The 6,566-nt window shown below is 33.2% G+C and overlaps 1 long non-coding RNA gene across 1 annotated transcript; it reads right to left on the bottom strand.

The window, feature by feature from the left end:
- Window positions 1–5,668: 5,668 nt before the first annotated feature.
- On the bottom strand, window positions 5,669–6,226 carry LOC138133820 (uncharacterized). The gene is made up of 2 exons (XR_011160534.1): window positions 5,930–6,226; window positions 5,669–5,866 (listed from the first exon to the last, which is right to left on the bottom strand). It is a non-coding gene; the product is annotated as an uncharacterized lncRNA (long non-coding RNA).
- Window positions 6,227–6,566: the final 340 nt, after the last annotated feature.

Genomic DNA, 6,566 nt, shown 5'->3' with positions numbered 1-6,566 from the left:
AATAAAGAAATAAGAGTAATTAGTAAAGTATCCATTATATGTATCTTTTAAAGTAAGTAAAAAATAAATAATAAAATACGTAAACAAATAAAAAATTCCTCATCTGAATCAAATTCACTAGATGATTCACCAGTATTGGCAACAAATATTAATGGTTCCACTTGGTCTTCTAAAAGTTGATCTCGATCCCACCATTCTTTAATTTTGGACCCGAATATATTGAACACAGTTTTAGATTCACTGAGTTTCGGACAAGTGTCAAAGCAGGCAAGTTTTATTACAAAACCCAACATTTAAAATGTGTTGGGTTTTGTAAATAGTTAATTTTAGTTGTTTCATTTTTGTTTGGTTTTGTTCGGTTTAGTTTTAGCGCATAGTTTAATTTAGTTTTAAAAATTCAATTCGAAAATAGTTGCACCCTCTTTCATTGGTTATTGCGCGTTAACCGATTCACAATTTCGTGCAAAATCGGGGTGGACGAAACCTCCCCCGCCGGTGAGGGACATTTTTGGAAGAAAGAGAGACTTCGAATTTGACCGTCTTAGTGAAAACACATAGTTTCGTAATCATCGTCTCGTGTCGTGAAACCCACTTACTTGAAGTGGCACCGAAGTCCAAAATTATCGTTGAATTCCACCCATGCCAATCGATCCATGGTCTCTTCGCGGTCCGCATAAAAAGGTAAGTCAATTTTGATTTAACGAATTGTGTATCACGGGGAAAATCAAACAAAGCTCTTCGTTTAGGTAGGCTTAAGTCAACTAAAACTGACTTAAGTGCCCTGGAGAAAAACAAAATGAATGCTCTATACATACATGTGTACAACAGACACAAAATTGAGGTGACGAATTACAGAACATGACTTTCATAGAATATTTTGAGGAACATTAAAATTTACAACTAGTAAAAATTACACCCTCAATAAAATTAATATTTCATTGATATTTTCACAAAAATAAAAACAAATTAAATTGGGGAACTCATACGGACTGTTATAGTTATTTGTAGGGCCCGGATTTTAGGCAAAATGGACTATTTTTATTTTTTAAGGCACGTGTATGAAACTTGTCTATAAATGATTTCTGGCTTAATTTGAGTAATTAGAGCTATATTTGATTCTGCCTATTCGGCCTAAAATGCCCTTTAAATAACTATTTTACTTTATAACTGCCTGAACATGCCTAAAATGACCAAAAATAAATTTCATTTTCGCGATTTTTTCTCAATATTCGAATTCTGGGAAGTTTACGGTATTAAAAATGTAAAAGTGGTACCTCAATAAAATTTACAATTCTTTATGATTTTGAAATTTAAGGAGATGTAATTATTGAAATGTACAAAGTGCAGTACAATAGAGGAATTACTTTTTCGCTTTTACGGTTGGGACCATGGTGTCAGCGGTAAATACTCCGACAATACCTAAGTACCAGGAACCATTAGACTGGTCTGGCATAAATTTCAGAGTTTATCTGTTTGCCCCTGTTCGAAGGGGTGCAGGTATACACAGTCTAATGGTTTGTGACACTTAGGTATTGTTAGAAACTTTAACGTTTATACAATGGTCCCTACTATAAAAACGAAGTTTCTCAAAATATAAGTCCACTTTGGTGGATAACAGACAATGTTTTAAAATAGAAAATTCAGAGCAATATATTGTATGCCATGTAAATACGAGTATATAACTAACAAACTTGTAGGTAGATATATTAATTAAATTACTCGTAATAAAGAATAATTGGTAATTGTTCACTTTAACTACTTCGCGTTTTTTCTGTCTAGACAGCCTCAGGACGTCCTCCTACATCGTTTCCCACCAGTCAAACCTTGTGCAAATGAAAATTTTCCTTACACTTTAGTTATACTAAGACTTGGCGCGACCTTGACACGACCTTGACACACAACAAGAGAGAAAAAAAAGGCATTTGCACAAGGTTTGAATGGTAGGACACGATCTAGGAGGACGCCCTGAGGCTCTCTAGCCAGAAAAAAGGCGAAAATTTCCCAGAAGTAGTTAAAGTAAACAATTACCCAATAATTAGTAAATATCTTGTTGGGTGTACTTAAAACTTTAAAAACCCATTTTTAAATTTAATTAACCACAATTTTAAGGACCTATTGTGGCTTATTTTCAGTTTTTAAGGGACTATTTGCAGTAATTTAAGGGACTATTTTAGGCACCTATTTCCGACTTTTTAATTGCCTAAAATCCGAGCCCTAGTTATTTGTATTACTAGGCCAGAAACTGCACGTTTGCGAGCATGAGTACGGTTTGCAGTACGAGTCGATAGACGAGTATTGTAAGTACGAATGCTCGCAAAACAGTTTCTGGACGTGTGATACACAAAATTTTTCATGCCGACTTCTGCGGATTTTTGTTAAATGGAAGTTAAAGCACTTGTTTTAATAATCGGTATTAGGGACTTTTTTTGTGTTGGCAACACTTACATTTAAACATTTAAATTTTAAAATCAACATCGCTCTTGTTACCTGACATTTATTAAATTTAATTAATTTGTTTTGTTTTTGACATTTTCCTGAAACATTTCTTGTAATAAATACACAAGCCCATATTCAAGAAGTGGCTCGAAACGTAATTTTAATTAATTAATTTTAGTTAAATATTGCTTCTTTGTAGTTTGTACGTTGTTATAAATAGAAAAACATTTTTAACGAGCCATCCACAGAACAAACATTGACGTTTGATAGAATTCTGATAACTGATGCCAACCTAAACCGATGACAACTCGAAATCCCTACTTTTAGGCGGACTAGGCCGGCAATGCATGTGTTTCTGGACGATTTCGAGATCTGTAATTTACCAAATTCCGGCCGGAGGCAAGGAAAAGTATTTTCATTTTCAATATAAAATCTAACTTGTGGATGGCACAAAATTATATTTACTGGTGGAATACATGATCTATAAGTTTGATGTAAGAATAGAAAGTACATTATAAACAATCGAGTTTCTAAGATTAACTAAAATTTTGAAATTGAAATCAAAATGATATTTGCAACAAGAATAAAATTTGTATGTTTAGGATCTTGTTATGCAATGTTAAAAGATACTCGTAAAACGACAAAACAGAAGTAACATGACTATTATAAACACCTCAACGAAGGACATTTTGTGGAATAAATTCTAATATGAAATTGTCACTTAATCGATATAAAATTGGTATCTTTCATAAGCACTTATGTTTATTTATGATAATTATTAATTATATATCTGGATATATACCTCATTATGACGCAAATACTAAATCAATGATTTACAGATAATTAAACTTGATTATCCGAGTCGTAAATCATTGATAGGATGAAATTATAATGTTTTTATAGTAATTAACGTTAGGTTATAAGTCCGGGAACTCATAGTTTACAGTACGAGTGAGACATTTAAGGACGAGGCGGCGAAGGAGCCGAGTCTTGAAACTCGAAACGAGTACTGTAGACAGAGTTCACGGACAAATGTCGTTATGTATTTTATTTCATCCTGCCTCAAATTCCGTTTGAGATAAACATTGAAATTAATTTGAAAATAATTCAACAAATGCTCTCCATCTAGTCACATTTGTGGAACATGATTAGCAACGGCTGTTTGGCAATTGTTTATTTTGTTGAAATAATTTGGTGCGTCAAAATGACTTCTAAAGCAAATCCTCCAGAAATTGTAAGAAAATCTGCAGAAGCCTGTGCTGAATTAACTCCTAGCAAGTCTGGTGAAAGGTATCAAAAAGAAGAAGAGGTTATGCTGGCTGGCCTATTTTTTAGATTTGGTTTAAATGGTTGTATTATTTTATTTGTGAACTAACGTTTTTAGTCTGAGAAAGCAAGTGCATCTTCTTTGTGGCCGAAATAGTTAAATTGTTAATTTGTATTTAGATGTAGTTTTGAATAAAACATTTCTTAAACCTGAATAATTGTTATTGCGATTTTTACTTTTGTGTTTCCAATAGCAACACTTAACCGGCGTCCGGCCGTTTTTTGCGTTTTCCCGGATTCAAACTGATGACGTAAAGTATTGAAATTTGATACAGGATGAAATAATAGTAGTTTATTTGACGAGTTTGTGTGTAAATTGGGCCTTTTTTGGCACTCGTGGGCTTTTAAAACGCGAGTGAAACGAGCGTTTTAAAATGGCCCACGAGTTGAATACAAGGTTTTTTTGTTCGACGAGCCCCTTAAAGGCTCTAAATCGCTTAAAATCTTTAAAATTAGCTTGACGTTTCGTTTTGACAATTTGTGACATTTATCAAAATCCGTTCACATAGGAGAAAATTCTCAAATTCAGTCGAACAAAAAAAAATATTAATTCCATAATTAATCTTTTTTTACATATTCACATTTAATTATGTCTATGTGTTAACATGGTTTGGACTTGGACATTTTATGAGAAATCCAATTTAGTCTTGATAAATATATTTTTTTTATTTAACTTAAATTTAATCAAAGAAAAATGTTGAAAAAATTAGTATTAACATAGTACATACTAGTAACAGAGTCATTATTCATTCATTATTCTGTTTATTGTCGACTGAAATTGAACAATAAATAGAAAAGTGATGACTCTAAGGAAATCGCTCCTCAAGATATCCAAAGACACTAAGTTTTTTCTGAAAATTTTTCGAGAAACATCAATCTGTAATTTTCACTTTCAGTAAAGAAATTTTCTACTATGTAATTACATTCAGTACATTTTACCTTACTTAGGTCCGGTTTCTGGAAACATTTTATTTGGCCAGTTAGTTAACTCTCCGATAAGCACAAAAATCATGTAATGTGATTGGTCACTTTCTAGCGTTTCTATAGTAACGCTTGATTTAACCGGCCGTTAAGTTATCGGACCGTTCCAGAAACCGGGCCTTAGTAATGTGACAAAATAATTCTTAAATAGACTCCAGTGGCTTCGTCAAGGGACATTAGGTGGGGATGTGCAGCCAGGCTATTTCGTTCGAGCCGGTCATTATGGTCAACATTATTAGTATACAGGTGTCCCAAAAATGGCGTACTAACTACTTACTACCGTATCCAGGATGTTTAAATGTACACGAAAAAAATATGTAAAAAAATTTTCAGACAAAAAAATTAATTATTATTATTTTTATTATTAACGGTAATACAATGTAAACAAAGATGTAATCGTACATCATTACCTTGCAATGTTACCGTAGTGGATTTAAATAGTTATTTACATTAGAGTACGGGATGTGAATTTTCCGGCACGACAACTGGTTTCGGGCACGATGGCGCAGCCGAGTGCCTGATAGTTGGAGGGCCGGAAAATACGTCCCGTACGACATTTGTATTAGACTTTTCGGCTGACCAAAATATTAAATCTTTTAAAAATCAAAACTAATTTTATTGTAGAATTTGACATCGTCAATAAAGAATCGAATGCTATGGAATCAATTCCTTGACGACCGTGACCGCTCATTTGTTTTTTTCCTAACAAATTATTTGGCGGCTAAATTTTCACGGTCGTGCTTCAAAATTTGATTTTGGTGTATTAATCGAGTGAAAAAAATGTCTAGTATATAATATAGAGTGAGTTAAATGTGACACCAGAGGCAGTACAACTAGTGGCAGGACTAAATTCTGAATTATTCCCACAAAAATCGAAACAACGTTACATAGGACAATTTCTTCTCACGAAAGTATGTAATAACTATTCTTTAATTCACAAATTTTTAATAAACCATATTTTATTACAGACAGTTTTATTAATAGGTGTTTGTGGTGCCTGTCTCCGAAAGGAGTTATATACTCTGAAAATGAAAAATGTCAAGAGAAGATATTATATTGATAACTGACACAAAAACCAATATTTGTAGATCATTTGCCATTACCAATCCAAACTGGGTTGAAACTGTGAAGAAATATATGGAAGTCAGGTTAAATTGGTATTAATAAAATTGACAAATATTTGAACCTTGATTGCCCTATGGACACAAGATTGAAGTTCCTAAAATGATTCATGATGACTGATGACCTTCCTTCAACATCAAAAACAAAATGTACTGTGTTGCAGCTACAGCTCAAACAATGGTGAGTTGTGTCACAAACTTCGATACAGTGCTTTAATCTACTTGAATTTTTAGCACTTGCTTCCAATATAACTATGTACCAGCAGACAATTCCATCACCAGTACCGTAAGAGAAGCACCAGTACAACATATTGACATTCAACCCAGAAGTAATAAAGCTGACAGTTATCAAATTGTTTCTGCATTGTAACGGTAACGCTATATTTCCCAGATTGGGAGGCCGAAAATATTTTTTTCGATTTCCAAAGCTTCTAAATTTACTATTGTGCAGAATTAGATATTGGTAGTGAGTAATCTTGTACTTTGTGATAATATGTACGATTAGAGGTATCTGTCATGACAATTTAATACATATATTTCAAAATAATTTTCCTGTTAAGTGCCACTTTCAAGGACCGCCAAATCAGCAATTAAGTCCAATAGAATTTTTTAAACATTTTTCTGACGTTTACGGTAGTCTCTTCTACACCGTAGTGCACCGTTAGTACGCCATTTTTGGGACACCCTGTATAAGAGTAGTTG

This window comes from Tenebrio molitor, chromosome 6 (genome assembly GCF_963966145.1).
Source record: "Tenebrio molitor chromosome 6, icTenMoli1.1, whole genome shotgun sequence".
Taxonomy (NCBI): Eukaryota; Metazoa; Arthropoda; class Insecta; order Coleoptera; family Tenebrionidae; genus Tenebrio; species Tenebrio molitor.
The sequence above is the reverse complement of the archived record's forward strand: the minus strand, read 5'-3'. Positions and strand labels throughout refer to the sequence as shown.